Source organism: Capra hircus (assembly GCF_001704415.2).
Source record: "Capra hircus breed San Clemente chromosome X unlocalized genomic scaffold, ASM170441v1, whole genome shotgun sequence".
Taxonomy (NCBI): domain Eukaryota; kingdom Metazoa; phylum Chordata; class Mammalia; order Artiodactyla; family Bovidae; genus Capra; species Capra hircus.
This window is the reverse complement of record NW_017189517.1, coordinates 3930016-3955778: the sequence shown is the minus strand read 5'-3', so window position 1 is coordinate 3955778 and position 25763 is coordinate 3930016.

Sequence of the window (25763 nt, the reverse complement as noted above, 5' to 3'; positions counted from 1 at the left end):
CTCCAAATAACAAGCATAGTCCAGGATTTTACTGTGAACTCACTTTACATTCAATATTAGGGAGATAACACCAGGTTTAGTCATTCCTGGAGATGTCAGAGAAAGTCATGCTCCATGTTCAGTTGTGTCCGATTCCACGACCCCATGGACTGGAGCCCGCCATGGGATTTTATCAGCAAGAATACTGGAGTGGGTTGCTATTTCCTTCTCCAGGGGATCTTGCCAACTCAGGGATGGAACACAGGCCTTCTGCATCTCCTATATTGCAGGCGGATGCTTTACTGTTGAACCACCAGGGAAGCTACCTAGAGAAAGTCATACTTGACCTTTGACTTAAAAGGTGACTAGTAATTTGATGTGAAGGGTGGGGGTGAGACTAGCCCAGCAGAGGGAGTGGTGTGTTTAACGAAGGGTTCTAAAACAGCAGTGCTGGCTCATTTTAGGAATATCTGACATCTTGGTCCAGGGCTTGTATTGAACTAGAGGGGAGGGAGGGGTGTTTGCAGCAAAGGCATGCATTGGACCCATGGACACTCTGAGGGTGAGAAACCAAAGGAAGTCACTTAGCCAGAGTGAGCCTGGCTGGTTACTCCACCATGTGGTTTCCTGCTCACTGTTACTCTCAAAAAAGTGGGGAAAATAAAGTTAATCTGTGGAAACAAACAAACAAACAGAGGTTATAAAAGAAAGCCAAGTGCTAGAGCTGTAATGGAAATATGGACTCCTTAGTCCAAAATTAGAAATTTTGAGGAAAATAAGTGATGGTGTGTCGAATTCAGTAGCAATTGGAACTTATGGTATATATAGGTCCACTAAATGCTCAGTGTGGGGATAAGAAAAAGCAATTCAAGAAACTCCTTGTCAAGTGCTCTGGTAACAATTTGATGAAAATGGAAAAAAATGGTATTTAATTTCTTGTTAAATGTTTTAGTTATTCTTTACTGCATTTTCAGGGAGAAATTATTTACTGCAATGTCTTGCAAATTTGGGATGTTTTGTCTTAGACCTGATTCCTTGAAAATGTAAAGGATTTCTACTATTATCCAATTTTGTGTTCCAGTGTGTCTCACAAAATATTCAAATTATTTACAAAGCTTTTGTATCTTCCTCCAATGTATTCTTTATTATAGCTGCTTAATATTGCTATATCAATACAGGTCTGGTAATATACTGAACAATTCTGTGAATATTTAAATTATTTATTTATTTTTAATATATAAAAAATAAAGTGACCAAAAATGTTTTAATAAAGTAAAAATAAATTTTGTTTTGATTAGTCACTTAAAGTAAATTTCTGGGTGTGGAATTGTTGGTCAAAAGGGTATGTTTATTTAACATCTTATCACTTGCATCACTAAAGCAGTCACTGAAAGGGCTGTATTAACATATAATGGTGCTAGCCATAAATAAGTATATCTCTTTTCATAATTTCTCCAGCATTGGGATTTATTATTCTGTTTATTTTTACTTCTTTACTATACAAAATTTGGGTCTTATTTTGTTAAATTTGGCATTCCTTTAACCAACTTGAACTTATTTTTTTTAACTTATTTTTTATGAATATTTAGTGCAAGAACTGTGTGGGTCCACTTATAGACAGCTATTTTTCAACAGTAAATACTACAGTTCTACCAGGCCCTTGCCTGGTTGAATCCGTGGATGCAGAGGCATCACAGAAGGGGGTGCCAGCTATAAATTATATGGGGGTTAATCCCTGCATTGTTCAAGGGTCAAATGTATTTGTATTTCTTGTGAGAACTGACACAAAAGATCAATTGCTAATTTCTCACTTGGAATTTTGATGTCATCACCTACCTTTTTCATTTTTGTGGCTCTCATATAGGTAGCTACCATAATTATCCATTACATTTTGCATTCACAGATACAATGTTAATGCATAACTCTTCCCCACTGTCTAATTCACTCATTAAGTCAGTCATCCCTGAATTGGAAAATGAAGTAGAAGGGTGGGGACAAAATGTCACTATTAAGGAACTTAATAAGTGATAAGCAGTAATCTCCAATTTTTTATGATTCAAAAAAATAAGAGAATATTATGGCAATAGTGTAAATAATTATGATATTATTATAGCAACTGCTATGGGCTTCTGTAAAGTTGAATATTCAGATTCAGTTACCATAAATATTCAAATATTCAATTACTTATTTGAAGCTTAGTTCAAATGAAGATTTCTTTTGACAATTTCAAAGCATACTCTATCTGTAAGTGGTTTTAGAATCAAGTAGTTTCATTGAACAGGCTTTCCAGGCTATTTTGGCAATCGTGGTTGAAGGGATCAGTTAAAATTTCAAATAATGTTAATATTCATGAATTTGCAGACCAACATCAGCTTACTTTTTAAAATGTGTGAGAATTGGAGGTTCTTTTATATTGAATATCCTGTACTCTTACTACTAATATGTCAGAGACATTTGGTCATGAATATGTTAACTAAAATATTTTAATTAGATAGCAAATGTGTGTTATAAGTAACCAAGATGTTTAAAGATAATGTTCAGTCTGTTGAGCACTATTTGCCTAACATTTACTATGCGAGAGAATATTTTTTAGGCATTATCATGTATTAATTCTTTTAATACTTGTCACAACACTGCAAGGAGTACAGGGGAGGACAAATAATGTTTCTTTTACCCTTTTGGGTTATTGGCTGAGATTCCCTGTAATAAAAGACAAAGAACAGACGTTTAATAACATGTATACCTCATGTATACATGGGAGAGACCCAGGAGAAATGAGATGAGGATTTCAAAGAGATGACTTTCAAATTCAGGATTATCACCATTTTTATAAGGAAAGAGGAAGCGGTATATACAATTTTCAGGGAAGAAAAAATGATGTTTAGGCAAGATGGGAGCTAGGAGAGTTTGTGACAAAGCTTTTCTTGGTGTAGTAAACGGAGCTCAGAGTCTCTCCCTGCCATTGCTCTTTTTCAAGTACCTAGAGCCCCAGATGGGTTTCCCAGGTGGTGCTAATGGTAAAGAACCTGCCTGCCATTGCAGGAGATATAAGACACAGGGGTTCAATCTCTGGGTTGGGAAGACCCCCTGGAGAAGGAAATGGCAACCCACTCCAGTATTCTTGCCTGGGAAGTCCCATGGACAGAGGAGTCTGGCGGGCTATAGTCCATGATGTCACAAAGAGTTGGACATGATTTAATGACTAAATAACAACAAATATGGTGGGAATATTCTATTTTCCATTTTTTCAATAAGTTCAAATTTTCTATTATAAACATGTATCCCTTCTATACTGGTAAAAATAGAATATGCTTTTAAGAGTGTTTGCATCTTTCCTGCTGACTGGGACAGACGTTCAGTTTTGTGCCTGCTCAGATAGAAGGCACATGTCAGCTTCAGCCATCCAGATGGGCATTTGAGTAGTCACTATCTGGGCATTCGGTTTTACCCACAGGGCAGGAAGAATAACCAACATGAGAAAAAGCTGTTCCTTTGCTTTATGAAATAATAGAGACTAAAAAAATAGATCTAAGACATGATCGATCTTACAAGAGGGGTATACAAACAAACAGCCTCCTGGTGAAATCAAGAAGAAATTTGTGGTTAGGTAGAGCTTTTCCCTTGGAGAAAAGGAAAATAATAGTTTGCTGCAAACCACAGCTGAAAATATAGGATGTCACAAAGATATATTTTTTTTAGACCTTATGATGATGTCAACTGCAGTGAAAATACGCCCACTTCCATTCTCAAACGTGAAGGCTTTGAATTCAGTCTTTCTTACAACACAGTTAAATCTAGCAAAAGAAAAAATTGTCACCTAAAAAGGCACCCAAATAATGTGATGAAAAGCAGTTTGATTCCATTCATTCTGACAAGAATTTATTGAGTACATAACATGTACTAGGGGCAGGTAGGGCTCGGCACTAAGAATATAAATAAAACATGCTCATGGCTCATGAGAAGTTTTCACCTATTGGGTATGCAGACATGAAAGCAGTTTGTTTTAGTATAACAGGGTAAGTATAAGTGATGCTGTCAAAGAGTTGCTGTATTTGTTACATGCAGGTTAAATGGGATAAACATACACCCTCAAGGGACTCGAGTTGCTACTAGGTACAAGGACCTCCTTTATGCACTAGGCATGCGCCTAGTCTGTGAACTCTGCAAAGGTAAGGACCATGACTATTTTGTCCTTCATTGCATAACCTGAGTTTTAGCCAACTACCTGATTTTGACTAATTGGACGAGCAACTCTGCTGCCCAACCCCCATCCCCAGATGTTTCTGCTAGAACAGGAGTTGGAAAATTATGGACCAAATCCTGCCCCATTTTTGTAGGGCTCACTTGCTGAGAATGGTTTTTATTTTTGAAACAGGTAGATAACACCAATGTTTTACCTCCTAGTCGATGAAGTATCTGTGCCGAGTTTAGAAAGCAGAAAATGGTAAAAGGGTTGTGAACAACTCAGGTTCACAGTGCCAGTCCTTGCTACATAAAGGGAGTTCCATCTTTGATCTACTTAAGGTAGGGGTCCCCAACCTCTAGAATCTAATGCCTGATGATCTAATGTGGAGCTGATTTAATAATAACAGAAATAAAGTGCACCATAAATGTAATGCATTTGAATTATCCAGAAACCTTACCCTCCCCCACCAGCCTGTGGAAAAATTGTCTTCCACTAGCTCAACATTGAGAAAACTAAGATCATGGCATCTGGTCCCATCACTTCATGGGAATTAGTTGGGGAAACAGTGGAAACAGTGTCAGACTTTATTTTGGGGGGCTCCCAAATCACTGCAGATGATGATCGCAGCCATGAAATTAAAAGACACTTACTCCTTGGAAGGAAAGTTATGACCAACCTAGATAGCATGTTGAAAAGCAGAGACATTACTTTGCCAACAAAGGTCCATCTAGTCAAGGCTATGGTTTTCCCAGTGGTCATGTATGGATGTGTGAGTTGGACTGTGAAGAAAGCTGAGTGCCGTAGAATTGATGCTTTTGAGTTGTGGTGTTGGAGAAGACTCTTGAGGGTTCCTTGGACTCTCAGGAGATCCAACCAATCCATTCTAAAGGAGATCAGTCCTGGGTGTTCATTGGAAGGACTAATGCTAAAGCTGAAACTCCAGTACTTTGGCCACCTCATGCAAAGAGTTGACTAATTGGAAAAGACTCTGATGCTAGGAGGGATTAGGGGCAGGAGGAGAAGGGGACAACGGAGGATGAGATGGCTGGATGGCATCACTGACTCAATGGACATAAGTTGGGTGAACTCTGGGAGTTGGTGATGGACAGGGAGGCCTGGCTTGCTGCAGTTCATGGGGTCGCAAAAAGTCGGACATGACTGAGTGACTGAACTGAACTGAACTGAACTGAAACCCATCCCTAGTGCCTAATGTTGGGGACCACTGACTTTATTTCTATCAAACTGTTAGAGGTATTCACATAACTGGTATGGTCCCAAGTAGCAACAACTCCGTTAAGTGTCATTGGCTCAACATAAGGCTGTGTCTAGATGCTGAGCTTTGTACGTGGAAGAAAGGGCGTGGGTATTCTTCTCTTTGACCTTTCATACCCAGGGCAGGGCCTAGTACACTGTTCAGTTCAGTCGCTCAATCATGTCCAACTCTTTCACGCCAGGCTTCCCTGTCCATCACCAACTCCTAGAGCTTTCTCAGACTCATGTGTATTGAGTCAGGGATGCCATCCAACCATCTCATCCTCTGGATCCTCTTTTCCTCCTGCCTTCAATCTTCCCCAGCATCAGGGTCTTTTCAAATGAGTCAGTTCCACACATCAGGTGGCCAAAGTATTGGAGCTTCAGTTTCAACATCAGTCCTTCCAATGAATATTCAGGACTGATTTCCTTTAAGATGGACTGGTTGGATTTCCTTGAAGTCCAAGGGACTATCAAGAGTCTTCTCCAACACCACAGTTCAGAAGCATCAGTTCTTAGGCCTTCGGCATTCTTTATAGTCCAACTCTCACATCCATACATGACTACTGGAAAAACCATAGCTTTGACTAGATGGACCTTTGTCAGCAAAGTAATGTCTCTGCTTTTTAATATGCTATCTAGGTTGGTCATAGCCTTTCTTCCAAGGAGCAAGCATCTTTTAATTTCATAGCTGCAGTCACTATCTGCAGTGATTTTAGAGCTCAAAGAAATGAAGTCTGTCACTGTTTCCACTGTTGCCCATTTATTTGCCATGATGTGATGGGACCAGATGCCATGATCTTAGTTTTTTGAATGTTGAGTTTTAAGCCAACTTTTTCACTCTCCTCTTTCCCTTTCATCAAGAGATCTCTGCTGAATGCATGAAACAATGAATTAATGTATTACAGAGGAGGAAATCACTTTACACTTCAATGAAGGCTGTGAAAGAGTTGCTCAGTCCCATCTGACTCTTTGCGATGCCATGGACTGTAGTCTGCCTGACTTGTCTGTCCATGGGATTTCCCAGGCAAGAGTACCTGAGTGGGTTGCATTCCTTTCTCCAGGGGATCTTCCAGACCCATGGATCAGACCCATCTGAGCCATGAGGGAAGCCCTCAATGGAGGCTACACTGAAGTTAACCATAGAGCTAAATTAATTTTAAAGGTGAAAATTATGTTAGTTTGGCAGATTCATTCTAATCTAATATCCTTGGTTGTAAGAATTCATAAACCCTCCCTCCATCCCTTTTTTAATTTTTCACCCCATCTTCATGTCTACTGCTTTCCAGGTGGTGCTAGTGGTAAAGAACCCATCTGCCAATACAGGAAACATAAGAGACACAGGTTTGATCCCTGGGTTGGGAAGATCCCCTGGAGGAGGGGATGGCAACCTCCTCCAGTATTCTTGCCTGGAGAATCCCATGGATAGAGGATCCTGGTGGGCTATGGTCCATAGGATCACAAAGAGTCAGACACGACTGAAGTGACCTAGCATACATGCACATATGTCTAGTGCTTCCATGGTCAACTGCCTTTTAACTCCTATCTATCTCATGCAACTTGAACAGAAACTGCTTTAGTTTATCTAGGTTTAATTCTGATTTTCTCATCTTGTTTTTGAGATCTAGAATTCCCATTCCAGCATGTATGATTTTCTTTCATTTTATGTATTTTATATATATATATATATATAATTATATATGTTTATATATAGTCTAAGAAGGATAATTTTTAAGTTAATTAAGTTAGAATATATCACCTACATTTCTAGATCTTGTTGAGAGGTTTGCAGGATTTGAATGGTTATTTGAATGAATATTTTACTGGTTTTAATTAAACTTGTCAAAAAAGCAAAATGTGCTTATTAATTTCAAAAACTCAAGCAATCCACAGGTAGAGTTAACAGTTACAGTGCCCTTTGACATCCATGGATTCCCAGCTCCCCAACTCTGCTCTCCCATACAAACCCCTCCCCTCCTCACAGAGGAAACTGTTTTTGCTAAGCAGTTATACTCTGCATTTTAAAAATGCTTTTATATACACAAACATACACACAAAGGATATTTTGCATTTTATTTTGAGTAAATGACATAAAAGTCATAGTGTATATAAAGATTAGCATGAACCTTTTTCCATATTAATATCTCATTGTATTCAACACTCCATAGAATTCAATAGTATGCACATACTATAATTTATTTAATTAGTTAATTGTTCTTTAAGAGTGAATAATTGTCATTTAGAGCACTGTTGACACTCATGTGGGTTTTTTCATTCCCCCCAATTGACTAGCCTTTTATTTTATCTTTGTCAGTTTCCTCTTTTATCCCTTAAATCATATAGGAACTTTGGGTAGGAGACTTCCTGAAATAGTATCAATTTGGAATGTAGTGTCTCATATATCCTTCAAATGAAGGCTTATTCTTTCCCAAGAAAATCTTTCAGTTGTCTTAACTTTGCATGTACTGTTTCGATTATTTCTCAAACCATTTTCTGGGTCCGGATCATATTCTTGTCAGTTTCCTGACAGTACTTTCAATGTGGGAAGGTTGGTCCATCTTCCCTGTTTTCCTGAATTAAGTAAATGGTAAATAGAAGCAGAAGTAAATTCAAACATGGAACTGTTTTAAGGCTGTCTGCATTATAAATAGCCAGAAGGAGATGAAAAAACATTTCAGTCCCCAACTGAGAGTGGTGGCTCAGACAGCAATATATTAAGTGCAATAGGAGAACACATAACTATGCTGTGAATGTGCAGAGGAGGAAAGCTTAACTCTGCTTGGAAGAGTCAGGGAGTGCTTCTGAGAGGAGTTGACAATTTCCCTGAACCTTCAAGGAAGAGTATTCCATGTGGGCAGGAGGAAAGGGGTATTCAAGGAAGAGAAGTGATTATAAAGGCACAGAGGAATGACTGTGCATTCAAAAATGAATGGTGCATTCAGAAAGGTTCAGGGCTCCTTGAATGGAGGGTGCATGTGGAGGTCAAGTTCATAAGGGCCAAGTGACAGGGAGGGCCAAATAAGGAGTGAAGATTTGATTGTGAGAGCCATGAGAAAGTCTCCTGTTCTTTCGCCTGGAACATATTCCTTTGCCCCCTCCTTTTGTTTCAGATGCTGTTTGTATTTTTGTGTCTGTGGCAGTTAGTTACATTTCTTGACCTTGGAGCAATGGTCCTCTGTAAGAGATGTCCTATGCATCCTGGCAATGCACTCCCCACTCATCACCCAAGCTGGAGGCTCTCAGGGTTCCCCCTGCCAGGGCTGCAGTGGGGGTCCCTCAGTTGTGGCAGGCTTTGTATGCTGGTGGTCTGGCAGGCTTGGTCACCCCTTCGTCTGCTGGTTGCCAGGCCCTCTCTCATGTGGATGCTGCTGGTGGCAGGTCAGCGGGGCCTGGTCACAAGGTGGTGAGTTGCCAAATCTTGCCACACTCCTCCCCTGGGCTGGTGCTGACTCACTGGTGGGCAGAGTCAGGGTCCCAAAGCCTCTGGGGCTCTTGCATGTGAAGCCACATCCTGGGTTAGTCCCTGTCCATGGGCTGGCAGAGCTGGCTCTTGGAGTCTGGCTGCAAGGTCAGGAATCACAGAGTTCCTTTCAGGTTGATGGATGGTGGGGGTGGAATTGGGGGGCAGTTCCTGACATAGTTGTGTGTGGGGTCCGGGGCACCACCACCGTTAGCCTCTGGTGGGTAGGGCCAGGGCCCAGCTGGGCTCAGGGTAGGGTCTGGCTGGCATTTGAGGGGGTCATAGTATTCTTGCTTCTGGTGTCTGCACCCCCACCCCCACCCCCTCGCCCGGTGGGCAGAGCCTGGTTCTCACCTCAAGTGTGCAGGGCCCGTCTAGGGGGCATGTCTAGAGGCAGCTGTGGGCTCCTCAGTCTTCAGCCTTGGTGCCTTAGCTGGACTGCGTGTTGCCCCTCCTCCCCACTCTCCCTGCCCCCAAGTTAGATGTTTGACCTGAGGCCTCCCAGCACTGTCACCAGCAGGCTGTTGGAGATGGGCAGGTCTTGGCACTGATAAGCAGAGGGAGGGTCCCATGGTGGGGCCCATTCACATTAGCAAAGGATGCTCCCAAATGTGACTGCCACCAGTGTCCCCAGGATGTGTCTCGGCCACCCCGCCTCTCCAGGAGACCCTCAAAGACCAAAAGGTAGGTCCGGCCCAGGCTCCTATCCAATGACTGCTTTTGTGCCCTGTCCTGGGTTTGTGTGGCCCTTTAGGCATGGAGTCTCCGTCTCTCCAAGTCCCATGGGGCTCCTTCAGTTAAGCCCTCAGTTCAGCTCAGTTCAATTCAGTTGCTCAGTCATGTCCAACTCTTTGCGACCCCATGAATCTCAGCACGCCAGGCCTTCCTGTCCATCACCAACTCCCGGAGTTCACTCAAACTCATGTCCACTGAGTTGGTGATGCCATCCAGCCATCTCATCCTCTGTCGTCCCCTTCTCCTCCTGCCCCCAATCCCTCCCAGCATCAGGGTCTTTTCCAGTGAGTCAACTGTTCACATGAGCTAGCCAAAGTACTAGAGTTTCAGCCTCAGCATCAGTCCTTCCAATATCCAGGACTGGTCTCCTTTAGAATGGACTGGTTGGATCTCCTGAGAGTCCAAGGGACTCTCAAGAGTCTTCTACACCACAGTTCAAAAGCATCAATTCTTCGGCACTCAGCTTTCTTCACAGTCCAACTCTCACATCCATACATGACCACTGGAAAAACCATAGCCTTGACTAGATGGACCTTTGTTGGCAAAGTAATGTCTCTGCTTTTCAACATGCTATCTAGGTTGGTCATAACTTTCCTTCCAAGGAATAAGCATCTTTTAATTTCATGGCTGCAATCACCATCTGCAGTGATTTGGGAGCCCCCCAAAATAAAGTCTGACACCATTTCCACTGTTTCCCCATCTATTTGCCATGAAGTGATGGGACCAGATGCCATGATCTTAGTTTTCTGAATATTGAGCTTTGAGCCAGCGTTTTCACTCTCCTCTTTCACTTTCATCAAGAGGCTTTTTAGTTCCTCTTCACTTTCTGCCATAAGGGTGGTGTCATCTGCATATCTGAGGTTCTTGATATTTTTCCTGGAAATCTTGATTCCAGCTTGTGTTTCTTCCAGTCCAGCGTTTCTCATGATGTACTCTGCTTAGAGTTAAATAAGCAGGGTGAGAATATACAGCCTTGACGTACTCCTTTTCCTCTTTGGAACCAGTCTGTTGTTCCATGTCCAGTTCTAACTGTTGCTTCCTGACTTGCATATAGGTTTCTCAAGAGGCAGGTCAGGTGGTCTGATATTCCCATCTCTTTCAGAATTTTCCACAGTTTATGGTGATCCACACAGTCAAAGGCTTTGGCATAGTCAATAAAGCAGAAATAGATGTTTTTTTTTTTTTTCCAGAACTCTCTTGCTTTTTCGATGATCCAGCGGATGTTGGCAATTTGATCTCCGGTTCCTCTGTCTTTTCTAAAACCAGCTTGAACATCTGGAAGTTCATGGTTCATGTATTGCTGAAGCCTGGCTTGGAGAATTTTGAGCATTACTTTACTAGCGTGTCAGTTAAGCTCTGCTGACCTTCAATGCTAAATGCCCTGGGGGCTCTTCTTTCCAGAGCCAGACCCCTCAGCTGGGGAGCCTGATGTGGAACTCCTGTGGGAGAATCTTTGTCACATAATTATTCTCCAGTTTGTGGGTCACTGCCTAGAGTGTATGGGATTTGAGTATTATGTGTGTCTGCCCTGCTCTTCCTACCCGTCTCCTTGCAGTTCCTTCCTGACATCGTTTTTAAAAATATTTCTTTATTTATGACTGTGTCGGGGATTGGTTTCAGCTCTCAGGCTTCTCTAGTTGTCTCACTGAGGCTCCAGATCTTGTGGGCTCTGTAGTTTGCAGCACAGGGGCTTATTTCCAGGACCAAGGACCAAACCCAGTGTCCCCTGCATTGGAAGGCAGATTATTAACTACTGGGCCACTAGGGAAGTCCCCTTCGTTTTCTTTTTAGTTGTATTAATAAATCTTTTTCTGGTTGGCTTCAGTAATTTTCACTGATGTTAGCTGTCGGGCTGGATTTTGACCTTGAACGCAGTTTTTAAAAACTTTCATTGCCAGTCCAGGTTCGATGCATGATACAGGATACTTGGGGCTGGTCCACTGGGATAACCCAGAGGGATGGTATGGGGAGGGAAGTGGGAGGGGGGTTCAGGATGGGGAACACGGGTACACCTGTGGTGGATTTATGTTGATGTATGGCAAAATCAATACAATATTGTAAAGGAATTAGCCTCCAATTAAAATAAATAAATTTATATAAAAAAAACTTTCATTGCAGAAAATATTGGTTTGAAAGTTTAAAATCATTGAAGGCACTGTTCAGTTTTTGTCTCCTTGGAATGTTGCGGCTGGGGGCAGAGGAGGGGGGACCAGTGAGGTTGTGGGTCTGACTGGCAGGGTTGTAGCCTAAGGTACCATGTTCTTTGGAGGCGTGGGCCGCTGAGCCGGCACTTATACCAATGGCATCATCCTAGACCTTTGCAAGCAGCTCCATCAACGGTGATGCAGAGATAGGCTGAGACAACAGAAACTGGTTCAAAGAGCAGAGTAGGAAAATGAGGATGGAGGCTCGCAGGAGTTCCATGAGGAATTCACCAAGCTTTTTACATGAAACCTGAGGCCTCAGTGAGGCATTAAAAGGGTCAGCAGTTATGGAAACAAATGACTGAACATCCAGTTAACTAGAATCACATAAGAAGCCTTGCTTAAGAAACAGTTATTTTAAATAAATCTCTATCTTCCTATGACTTAAAAATGATTTCATTTTCTGTGTCATAATATACATTCAAACACTCATGATAATAACATTGAGTGAGCTCCACAACGTGTCAGGCACTATTTGAAGTGTGCTATGTGTTTTCTTCAAAGCTCATCATAGCCCTGTGAAGCAGGTATTAGTATCAGATGTTGAGGCAGAAAGGTGTGGGCCAGTTTGTTCAAGGTGAAACTCCTGAGAGTTGAAGCCAGACACTCTGTTTGGAGCACTTTCCTCTTCACCACCACACGGACCGCTCACACAGAGAGAACAGAAGATTTGACATCACACTTCCAATCCTTTTACCTCTACAGAGAAGCTCACCACTTGTGTGCTTCCAAATCTTCCTGCGGCAGGATGTCCTTAGATACCGTATTACACTAATTTGCAAGCCGACTTCAAGCTAAAATGCATTTCAAAAGTTTATCCACTGCCTTTACCCTTGGGAAACAAATATCTTTCAAAGTTCAATGGCCACATTAAACATTTACCATTTACCTTTTATACTTCCTCCTCTGAACTTAAATTTTCCTACCAGTCTTCTGCTCTGAATTCTGAGTTTATGTACGCAGTGTGTTGCCTTAACACTTTCGTAGATTATTCAGAAGCTCAGAACTGTGGCATGTTCTCGGAGGGGAGAAAAAAAATCAAGTTTATAAAACTGGGTATTAAGCAAATTAGACCCTATTATAACAAAGAGATCTTTGATTTTCATGCATGATGTGATGGAAAAGAGATAACACAAGAATGTCATTAAGTGTTATTCTGCACATTTCATTTTTATCCTAATTGTGTGCAAATGAAAAGGGTCTCTGAACATTCAAAAGGGCTTTTCACTACTCATTAACCACATATAAATGCATGGGCAGTGGTTTGCCCCAGAAGATTGCCTTGAAGGTGACTTGAATATATAGCTTCTGATTAAAGGGCAGACCTTTCCTCTTGGCTTCATCGATTCTTTGGTTCTCAGTGGTTAGAATTGCTAATAATTGTGGAATTTACTACCAGGTCTGATGGAGTTTGGGTCACAGTCTGTGCACCAGGGTCAAAGTAAAAAGAATACTGCCATGTCGATTCTACGTGTGACCTCGAACCACATTTAAGTGGTTACAGCCCTAGCTCTTCAGATATCCAATTCTAGAGAGCTCAGGTTCATTCCTACATGTGTACCCTTTGCCCCAGCTACATAGACTACCTGAAGGTCCTCAAGTCTTTCAGCTTTATGTTTGTTTTGGCTCTATCCATTCTATATCTTCTCTCATTCAGAAACATTATTTTCCACTTAAAATTTATGCAAATAATTTTAGAGTATTTTTGCAGTTTTGAAAAATCTATGTTGACATTAAAAGTGAATTGCATATATGATACATGAAAATTGTGTATTCTCTTTGTAATAGATTTGAACAACACACAAATATACAGAGTCAAATGAGAAAGGTCCTCTTTATCATTGCTACTGTCTCATACATAAATTGTTTTGAGAATTTTTTTGTTCTTTTATTGTAATATATACTACATTCAGAAAAATGCAGACATTATTTTATATATGTATATGATTTTATGTATCATATGTATGATTTATATATACATGTAACATATGATTTGAAGGGGTGGTTTATGGTCTAACATTCTATGTTTGCACTCCTAAAAATATAGTTCAGTTTTCCCCGTTTTTACACTTTATTTAAGTGGAATAGTGTATAATGTTCCTTACTTTTTTCACCCGCCATTTGGTTTGTGAAATGATTCATGAACTGTGATGTGTAGCAGCAGTTTTGCGAATCTAGCATATAGAGATGAGCAGGGGAAGAGGGATGAGAAGGAGGAGGATTGAGGGAATCTCCAGTCAAGAATACTGCAGTGGGTTGCCATTCCCTTCTCCAGGGAATCTTCTCAACCCAGGGTTTAAACTCCAGTCTCCTGCACTGAGGGCAGATTCTTTACCATCTATCTGAGCCATCAGGGAAGCGCCAGATAGAGGGAAGGATGCAATTAATTTTTGAATATTGATTTTTTCCACAACCTTGCAACACTCTTGTTAATTCTAATAAATGTATTTGTAGAATCATTCAGTTCAGTACAGTCACTCAGTCATGTCCAACTATTTGAGACCCCATGAATCACAGCAAGCCAAGCCTCTCTGTCCATCACCAACTCCCGAAGTTCACTCAAACTCATGTCCATCGAGTCAGTGATGCCATCCAGCCATCTCATCCTCGGTCGTCCCCTTCTCCTCCTGCCCCCAATCCCTCCCAGCATCAGGGTCTTTCCCAGTGAGTCAACTCTTCGCATGAGGTGGCCAAAGTATTGGAGTTTCAGCTTTAGCATCAGTCCTTCCCATGTACACCCAGGGCTGATTTCCTTTAGAATGGACTGGTTGGATCTCCTTGCAGTTCAAGGGACTCTCAAGAGTCTTCTCCAATACCACAGTTCAAAAGCATCAATTCTTCGGCACTCAGCTTTCTTCACAGTCCAACTCTCACATCCATACATGACCACTGGAAAAACCATAGCCTTGACTAGACGGACCTTTGTTGGCAAAGTAATGTCTCTATTTTTCAATATGCTGTCTAGGTTGGTCATAACTTTCCTTCCAAGGAGTAAGCGTCTTTTGATTTCATGGCTGCAATCACCATCTGCAGTGATTTGGGAGCCCCCCAAAAAATAAAGTCTGACACTGTTCCCACTGTTTCCCATCTATTTGCCATGAAGTGATGGGACCAGATGCCATGATCTTCGTTTTCTGAATGTTGAGCTTTAAGCCAACTTTTTCACTCTCCTCTTTCACTTTCATCAAGAGGCTTTTTAGTTCCTCTTCACTTTCTGCCATAAGGGTGGTGTCATCTGCATATCTGAGGTTCTTGATATTTCTCCCGGCAATCTTGATTCCAGCTTGTGCTTCTTCCAGCCCAGCATTTCTCATGATGTACTCTGCATAGAAGTTAAATAAGCAGGGTGAGAATACACAGCCTTGACGTACTCCTTTTCCTCTTTGGAACCAGTCTGTTGTTCCATGTCCAGTTCTAACTGTTGCTTCCTGACCTGAATATAGGTTTCTCAAGAGGCAGGTCAGGTGGTCTGATATTCCCATCTCTTTCAGAATTTTCCACAGTTTATTGTGGTCCGTACAGTCAAAGGGTTTGGCATAGTCAATAAAGCAGAAATAGATGTTTTTTTTTTTTCTGGAACTTTCTTGCATTTTTGATGATCCAGCAGATGTTGGCCATTTGATCTCTGGTTCCTCTGTCTTTTCTAAAACCATCTTGAACATCTGGAAGTTCACGGGTCACGCATTGCTGAAGCCTGGCTTGGAGAATTTTGAGCATTACTTTACTAACATGTGAGATGAGTGCAATTGTGCGGTAGTTTGAGCATTCTTTGGCATTGCCTTTCTTTGGGATTGGAATGAAAACTGACCTTTTCCAGTCCTGTGGCCACTGCTGAGTTTTCCAAATTTGCTGGCATATTGAGTGCTTACCTAAATAGAAATTTAACAAATTGGCTCGTTTTTGTACCCTTCTCACTATTCTTATCCTTTTTGATTACTTTCTGCCCTAGCTAGAACACCTAATACAGTGTTGAATATGGGCGATAATACCAAGCATCTTTGTCTTAATTCTGTTCTCAGAGAGGAAACATACATATATGTTTACTTATGTATGTTTCACCCATAAGTATATGTTTACCTCAGTTATTTGCACATGTCTTTGTCAGACTAAGGGGATATTTTTATATTCCTAGTTTGCTGAGAAATTTATTATTTTTTAAAATCATGGATGGATGTTCAATTTTGTCAAATGTTTTTTTCTGCATCTACTGATACAATCACGTTTGGATTTTTATCTTTTGATGTGTTAATAGGTTTATTTACATGCTTTGATTTCCTAATGATACAGCAACCTTACGTTTCTGAGGTAAATGCAATTTAGATGTGAGGTAGTATCCTTTGCATATATTACTTTATTCACTTTGTTATTATTTCCTTGTGATTCTTATATTATGTTAATGAGTAAAACAATATTTTTTCATCACTCCTTATTATGATTTGGTATCTACATTATGTTGCTGCTGCTACTGCTAAGTCGCTTCAGTTGTGTCCGACTCTGTGCGATCCCATAGACAGAAGCCCACCAGGCTCCCCCATCCCTGGGATTCTCCAGGCAAGAACACTGGAGTGGGCTGCCATTTCCTTCTCCAATGCATCAAAGTGAAATGTGAAAGTGAAGTCGCTTAGTCCTGTTTGACTCTTAGCGACCACATGGACTGCAGCCTACCAGGCTCCTTTATCCATGGGATTTTCCAGGCAAGAGTATTAGAGTGAGTTGTCATTGCCTTCTCTGCTACATTATGCTAGTCACATAAAAATAGTCTGGAAGTGTTCCTTTTATTATTTTTCTTTTTTCTAGAAGATTTTGTGGAAGAGTGGAATTATTTCTTTATTTATTGTTTTGTTGTTGTGTTCAGTCACTAAGTTGTGTCCAGTTCTTTGTGACCCCATGAACTGTAGCACTCCAGGCTTCCCTATCCTCCACTGTCTCCTGGAGCTTGCTCAAACCCATGTCCATTGAGTTGGTGATGCTATCCAACCATCTCATCCTCTGTCTCCCCCTTTTCCACCTGCCCTCAATCTTTCCTAGCACCAAGGTCTTCTGCAATGAATCTGTTCTTCCCATCATGTGGCCAAAGTATTGGAGCTTCAGCTTCAGCATCAGTCCTTCCAATGAATATTCAGGGTTGATTTCCTTTAAGATTGACTAATTTGATCTGTTGTAGTTCAAGGAACTCTCAGCCTTCTCCAGCACCACAATTCGAAAGCATCTATTCTTCAGCACTCAGCCTTCTTTATGGTCCAACTCTCTCATCCATACATGACTACTGGAAAAACCATAGCTTTGACTATATGCACCTTTTTTGGCAAAGTGATGTCTTTGCTTTTTAATATGCTGTCTAGGTTTGTCATAGCTTTCCTTCCAAGGAGCAACTGTCTTTTAGTTTCATGGATACAGTCATCATCCACTGTGATTTTGGAGCCCAAGAAAATAAAATCAACCATTCTTTACACTTTTCCCCCTTCTATTTGCCATGAAGATCACTTCATGGGACAGGATCATCCCATCAGGGACAGGATGCTATGATCTTAGTTTTTATTAAACTAGCTCTTTTTTACTCTCCTCTTTCACCCTCATCAAGAGATTCTTTAGTTCATCTCTGCTTTCTGTTGTTAGAGTGGAATCATCTGCATAGCTGAGGTTGTTGATATTTCTCAACAGTGATTTTGATTTCAGCTTGTGATTCACTCAGCCTGGCATTTTATATCATGTACTGTGCATATAAATTAAATGAACAGGGTAACAATATATACCCTTGGCATACTCCTTTCCCAAATTTAAACTAGTCTGTGGTTCCATGTCTGGTTCTAACTGTTGCTTCTTGACCTGCATACACTTTTCTTAGGAGGTAGGTAAATTGATCTGGTATTCCCACCTCTTTAAGAATTTTCCACAGTTTGTTGTGATCCACACAGTCAAAGGCTTTAGTGTAGTCAGTGAAGCAGAAGTAGATGTTAAGTCTGTAATTTCTCAGTTCATATACTGCTGAAGCCTAGCTTGAAGGATTTTGAGGATTACCTTGCTAGCATATGAAATGAGAACAATGGTATGACAATTGGGAAATTCTTTTTCATTCCCCCTCTTTGGGACTGGAATGAAAACTGACCTTTTCCAGTCCTGTGGCTACTGCTGAGTTTTCCAAATTTGCTGGCATATTGAGTGTAGTACTTTAATAGCATTGTCTTTTAGGATTTGAAATAGCTCAGCTGGAATTCCATCACCTCCACAAGCTTTGTTCATAATAATGCTTCCTAAGGCTCACTTGACTTCACATTCCAGGATGTCTGGCTCTAGGTAGTGAGCACACAGCATCATGGTTATCTGGGTCATTAAGACCTTTTTTTGTACAGTTCTGTGTATTCTTGCCACCTCTTATTAATCTCTTTTGCTTCTGTTAGTTCCTTACTCTTTCTGTCCTTTTTTCTGCACATCTTTTCTTGATATATTCCTTGATATCTCCAGTTTTCTTGAAGAGATTTCTAGTCTTTCCCATTCTCTTGTTTTCCTCTATTTCTTTGCATTGTTCACTTAAGAAAGCTTTTTTATATCTCCTTGCTAGTCTCTGGAACTCTGCATTCACTTGGGTACATCTTTTGTTTTCTCTTTTGCCTTTCATTTATCTTTTCTCAGCTGTTTATAAAGCCTCCTCAGACAACCACTTTGCCTTTTTGCATTTCTTTTACTTTGGGATGGTTTTGGTCACCACTTTCTGTACAGTGTTAGGAACCTCCATCAGCAGTTCTTCAGGCATTCTATCAGATCTAATTCCTTCAGTCTATTCATCACCTCTCTGTATAATCATAAGGGATCTGATTTTGGTCATACCTGAATGAACCTAGTGGTTTTCTCTACTTTCTTCAATTTAAGTCTGAATTTGTCAATAAAGGGTTCATGATCTGAACTACAGTCAGCTCCAGGTCTTCTTTTGGCTGACTGTATGTTGTTTTTGTTATTCAATTGCTAAGTCATATCTGACTCTTTGTGACCCCATGGACTGCAACATTCTGGGCTTGCCTGTCCACTCTCTCTCAGAGTTTGCTCAAACTCATGTCCATTGAGTCAGTGTCATCCAACCATCTCATCCTCTATTGTCCCCTTCTCCTCCTGCCCTCAATCTTTTCAGCATCAGGGTCTTTTCCAGTGAATCTGCTCTTTGCATGAGGGGTTGCCTGTATAGAGCTTCTCCATCTTCAGCTGCAAATGATATAATCAACCTGATTTCAGTGTTGACTATCTGGTGATGTCCATGTGTAGAGATGTCTCTTTTTTCGTTGGAAGAAGGTGTTTGCTATGACTCGTGCATTCTCTTGGCAAAACTCTGTTAGCCTTTGTCCTGATTCATTTTGTACTCCAAGGTCAAAATGTTACTACAAGTATCTCTTGACTTCCTACTTTTCCATTCCAATCCCCTATGATGAAAAGCACATCTTTTTTTGGTGTTAATTCTAGATGGTCTTGTAGGTCTTCATAGAACCATTCAACTTCAACTTCTTTAGCATTACTGGTTGGGGCATAGACTTGGATTATCGTGATGTTGATTGGTTTGCCTTGGAAACGAACCAAGATCATTTTTCTGTTTTTGACATTCACCGAAGTACTACATTCTTTTGTTGACTATGAGATCTGCTCCATTTCGTCTAAGGGATTCTTGCCAACAATAGTAGATATAATGGTTGCTGCTGCTGCTGCTGCTGCTAAGTCACTCCGCCATCCCTGGGATTCTCTAGGCAAGAACACTGGAGTGGGTTGCCATTTCCTTCTCCAATGCATGACAATGAAAAGTGAAAGTGAAGTCACTGAGTCTTGTCCAACTCTCAGCGACCCCATGGATTGTAGCCCACCGGGCTCCTCCATCCAAGGGATTTTCCAGGCAAGAGTACTGGAGTGGGGTGCCATTGCCTCCTCCGAGATATAATGGCTATTTGAATTAAATTCACCCATTCACATCCATTTTAGCTCACTGATTCCTAAGGTGTTGATGATCACTCTTGCCATCTCTTGCTTGACCACATCCAATTTACCTCGATTCATGGACCTAACATTCCTGGTTCCTATGCAACTTTGTTCTTTACAGCGTCAGACTTTACTTTCACTACCTGACACATCCACAACTGTGCAGCATTTCCGCTTTGCCCCAGCCTCTGGCCAAGTGAAAGTGAAAGTGTTAGTTGCTTAGTCCTGTCTGGACTCTTCGTGGCCTGACGGACTGTAACCCACCAGGCTTCTCTGTTGATGGAATTCTCCAGTCAAGAATACTGAAGTTCGTTGCCTTTCCCTTCTCCAGGGATTCTTCCCAACCCAGGGATCAAACCCAGGTTTTCTGCAATGCAGGGAGATTCTTTACAGTCTGAACCACCATGGAAGCCCAAAGCAGCTAAACTCTGGAACTATTTCTCCTCTCTTCCACAGTGGCATGTTGGACACATTCTGACCTGGGGAGCTCATCTTCTGGTGTCATATCTTTATGCATTTTTATACTTCATGGGGTTCTTGGGGCAAGAATACTGGAGTGATTTGCCATTCCCTTCTTCAGTGGGCCATGTTAATTCAATATCTTTGATTATTTAAGGAATATTCAAGTTTTCAGTTTTTCTGAATCTATATTATTTTTGTTTCTCTAATATTTTAATTTGTCTTCTTACCAAAAAGATTGGTATAAAATCAGAAAAATATATTTTTTTAATCTGTAGCTATCTGTCCCCTTTCTCATTCCTGATAGTTGTTATCGATGACTTTTTAAAATCAGTCCTACCAGAGATTTGCCAGTTTTATTGTTTATTTTCTAAAATCAAGCTCTTGATTGTGTCGGTCTTCTCTGTAATACTGTTTCTACTTCACAGACTAATACTTCTGCTCTTCATTTTATTATTATTGTTGTTATTATCATTATATTTCTACTTCTACGTTCTTTGTGGTGTGCTTAGTTTCTCAGTCATGTCCAACTCTTTGTGACCCCCACGGACTGTATGTCACTATTTTTCTTATAAGTCAGTTTTCAAAGTAGCTGCACCATTTTAAATTTCCACCAACAAAGCATAAGAGTTCCACTTTCTCCACTTCCTCACCAATAGTTATTGTTATCTGTAGAATTTTTTTTTAATGTAGCCATCCTAGTAGATATGAAGTGGTACAATTCTGTGATTCTGATTTTAACATGCTTGGTGTCAATTCATATAGAACATTTTTTCATTTGCTTTTTGGTCATTTGTGTATCAACTTGGGAGAAATATCTGTGAAATAAAAATTCTTTGCCCATTTTTAAAATTGGACTATGTGTCTTTATTATTGATATTTTATTATTATTTATTTTTTTATTGAAGTATAGTTTATTTACAATGTGTTAGTTTCTGCTGTACAATCAAATGGTCCCTTTTGGTTTTATTACAGGATATTGAATATAGTTCCCTGTGGTATACAGTAGGTCCTTGTTGTTTGTTTTATACATAGTGTTATATATCTGCTAATTCTAGACTCTTAATTTATCCCTCCTCCACCCCCTTTTCCCTTTCAGTTCAGTTCAGTAGTCATGTACAACTCTTTGCGACCCCATGCATCGCAGCACGCCAGGCCTCCCTGTCCATCACCAACTCCCGGAGTTCACTCAGACTGGCATCCATCAGGTCCGTGATGCCATCCAGCCATCTCATCTTCTGTCGTCCCCTTCTCCTCCTGCCCCCAATCCCTCCCAGCATCAGAGTCTTTTCCAATGAGTCAACTCTTTGCATGAGGTGGCCAAAGTACTGGAGTTTCAGCTTCAGCATCATTCCCTCCAAAGAAATCCCAGGGCTGATCTCCTTCAGAATGGACTGGTTGGATCTCCTTGCAGTCCAAGGGACTCACAAGAGTCTTCTCCAACACCACAGTTCAAAAGCATCAATTCTTCGGTGTTCAGCCTTCTTCACAGTCCAACTTTCGCATCCATACATGACCACTGGAAAAACCATAGCCTTGACTAGATGGATCTTTATTGGCAAAGTAATGTCTCTGCTTTTCAATATGTTATCTAGATTGGTAATAACTTTTCTTCCAAGGAGTACACGTCTTTTAATTTCATGGCTATGGAGAAGCTCTATACAGTCAACAAAAACAAGACCAGAAGCTGACTGTGGCTCAGATCATGAACTACTTATTGCCAAATTCAGACTGAAATTGAAGAAAGTAGGGAAAGCCACTAGACCATTCAGGTATGACCTAAATCAAATCCCTTATGATTATACAGTTGAAGTGAGAAATAGATTTAAGGGACTAGATCTGATAGATAGAGTGCCTGATGAACTATGGATAGAGGTTTGTGACATTGTACAGGAGACAGGGATCAAGACCATCCCCATGGAAAAGAAATGCAAAAAAGCAAAATGGCTGTCTGAGGAGGCCTTACAAATAGCTGTGAAAAGAAAAGAAGTGAAAAGCAAAGGAGAAAAGGAAAGATACAAGCATCTGAATGCAGAGTTCCAAGAATAGCAAGAAGAGATAAGAAAGCCTTCCTCAGGGATCAACGCAAAGAAATAGAGGAGAACAACAGAATGGGAAAGACTAGAGATCTCTTCAATAAAATTAGAGACACCAAGGGAACATTTCATGCAAAGATGGGCTTGATAAAGGACAGAAATGGTATGGACCTAACAGAAGCAGAAGATATTAAGAAGATGTGGCAAGAATACACAGAAGAACTATACAAAAAAGATCTTCACGACCAAGATAATCACGATGGTGTGATCACTCACCTAGAGCCAGACATCCTGGAATGTGAAGTCAAGTGGGCCTTAGAAAGCATCACTATGAACAAAGCTAGTGGAGGTGATGGAATTCCAGTTGAGCTATTTCAAATCCTTTCCACTTAGGTAACTGTAAATTTGTTTTCTCTGTCTGTGAGTCTGTTTTTAGTTCATCAGTAAGTTCATTTGTATCATATTTTAGATCCCACATATAAGTGATATCATATGGAAGTTGTCTTTCTCTGTCTGACTTATTTCACTTAGTATGATAATCTCTAGGTTCATCCATGTTGCTGCAAATGGCATTATCTCATTCTTTTTAATGGCTGAGTAATAGTCTATTTTTGTAACATAACAATCTGTTATTCTAGAGGTCATCAAATAATCTGAAAGTTGATTCATGAATTGTAATTGCATATGTTCATTTTTTGAAAAGTGAAAATGTTAGTCACATCCTACTCTTTGTGACCCCATGAACGGTAGCCCACCCGGGTCCTCTGTCCATGGAATTCTCCAGGCAAGAATACTGGAGTAGGTTGCCATTCTCTTCTCCAAGGTATCTTCCCAACCCAGGGATCGAACCCAGGTCTCCTGTATTGCAGTCAGGTTCTTTACCATCTGAGCCACCAGGGAAGCCCAGGAGAGGCTCTATTGTTTAAATTAGATCCATAATGAGGTCCATTTGCCAAAAAAAGTTAAAAAAATAGAAATTTAAAAGCTTTAAAATTTAACTGACTAGTAATTCTATGTTAACTCTTTGAGGGGTGCAATTTGTATAATAAGGGGATTGAAATATTTCTTGACTATATCCAAAAGATTTTATTACTTAAAAAATGAAGCAATATGGTAAAATATTTATGTTTATTAAATATTGGTGGACATAGATATGGGTGCTTTGATGTGTATCTGAAATATTTCTCTTTTAAAAATCATCATTATCATAATAACTTCCATTTTAGTTAAGAATGGATCTTTTGAACTTTTGATATGATGGATAAAGCTAACAACAAAATTATGTGTTTCTTCTTTCTAGTTCTTGGGCCTCTTCTTCATGACTTTTACATGGAGCACAGGGATAGAATGAAAAGTCATAAAATGTACAAGATGAACACAGAGTACTTTGGACCAGCAAACTTCTCCTTAGATTGAGGCTATAAAGGCATTGGTGAGATATTTTTCCAAAAATTCTTTTTCTTCTATTATCCTTTAAATCCTACTTAGAAATAAACAAAAGGAGATGTCCCCCTACAGCTGTAAGTCAAACCCTTAATTTTATTTGAATATAGTATCTTTTGTCATTTAATTACAGCCATTTTTATTTTTTGTCTTTTTTTTTTAAGCTTCTAGATTGCTGTGTAATTTTTGTATTTATGCAGCTTACACTGAGAGTCCAGGAAGACCCAGCTACACAATTAAGGACAGAATGGAACCTTCCACTTTACATCCATCTTCCCCAACTTAAAATATGACATTTTTCATTTTCTAATCATACACTGTTGGCTTACGGTATTTTCATTTTAGACAAGTATTTTCTTCTCAAAACTGGCTACTGTGAATTTGTAGCTTCTCAAGGAAACATGGATTTGAGTCAACAAATCATCTCCAGAATTCACTGGCATTTTTGCTCTGTATCCAATTTTAGGAAGTAATGTGGGGACCATACAAGAAATTTCTCCCTCAGTCAGGGCCTTTTGTTTAGAATTTTCGAAGGATTTAACATTAGAATTTATTATAGATTTGGAAAGACATCCTCATTACACCTGATGTCTTCTGTTGCCTTGCTGTCCTTGAAGGCTAAATTACTTTTAGAGATGTAGATGCAGCAATGAAGGGTTATTGGCAGTATCTAGAAAACAGGTAGCATAACTTAAGTTGGGAATTTGAGGAAGGTTTGATACAGGGACTTTTTACAAAGATGTCATCAGGTAAAGGAGACTGTAAGACTAATGATTCTGGGGTTGTTACCCTTCAGCCTCACTTGACAAAGGGGAGGGAATTGTCTATAGCTAGAGAAAAGGGTGCAGAGAAGGTAGCTGATGGGAACTGTGACAAAGGCACCATTGCAGATAAGAGGCTAGGAAATAAATACCCCAAATCACTTTTCTTCCTTCCTCCATTGGTGCTTGTTCTTGGCCAAACCCAACTGGAATGAGAAGCTAAAGAAACTCATTGATTTCAGGTCAGGCTCCTAGAGCAAAGAGTAGGGCCAATAGGTAGAATGGACATCCAGTACACCAGCTGATCCAGGAAAATTCTATAAATGTACTGAAGTGTCTGCATGCTGAGCATTCCACATAGGCTAATATGCATTAGAAATTATTCCAAGGATAATATATTCTCCATTTGGGTGTTGGGGGCAGTGAGATTCCTTAGGCAATTTATATACCATTGGCAGATGCTGTGATTCCCTATCTATCCCACTAGTGGGGTTTAGCAATCAGTTGGCTCAGTATTATGGTCTGAGTGTATAAACAAAGGTGATTCATTAAGGGAAGAAGCCCCATGTTTTGCACTGACCAAGGGAGTAATAAAATAAGAATGAATGCAAGAAGATATAAAAATAGTTGATTTCTGACATTGAGTCCTTTTTTTGTACTTTTGTGTTTTGTAGAGCATTGATAGTGATCTTCCTATTTTTTTTTAATTGAAGTATAGTTGATTTTTTATGGGCTTCCTGGATAGCTCAGTTAGTAAAGAATCCGCCTGCAATGCAGGAGACCCTGGTTCAATTCCTGGGTCGGGAAGTTCCCCTGGAGAAGGGATAGGCTATTCAATTCAGTTTTCTTGGGCTTTCCTGGTTGCTCAGTTGGTAAAGAATCCACCTACAATGCGGGAGACCTGGGTTCGATCCCTGGGTTGGAAAGATCCCCTGGAGAAGGGAAAGGCTACTCACTCCAGTATTCTGGCTTGGAGAATTCCATGGACAGTTGTAGTCCATGGGGTCACAAAGAGTTGGACATGACTGAGGGACTTTCACTTTCACTTTTCATAGTTGATTCACAATGTTTCAAAAGTACAGCAAAGTGATTCAGTTATATATATATATATATATATATATATATATACACACACACACACATACATGCATATATATACATATATATTCTTTCTCAGATTCTTTTCCATTATAGGTTGTTATATGATAGTGAACGTAGTTTCCTGTGCTGTTATTATCTATTTTCTATACAACAGTGTGTATGTGTTAATTCCAAATTTCTAATTTATCCCCGCCT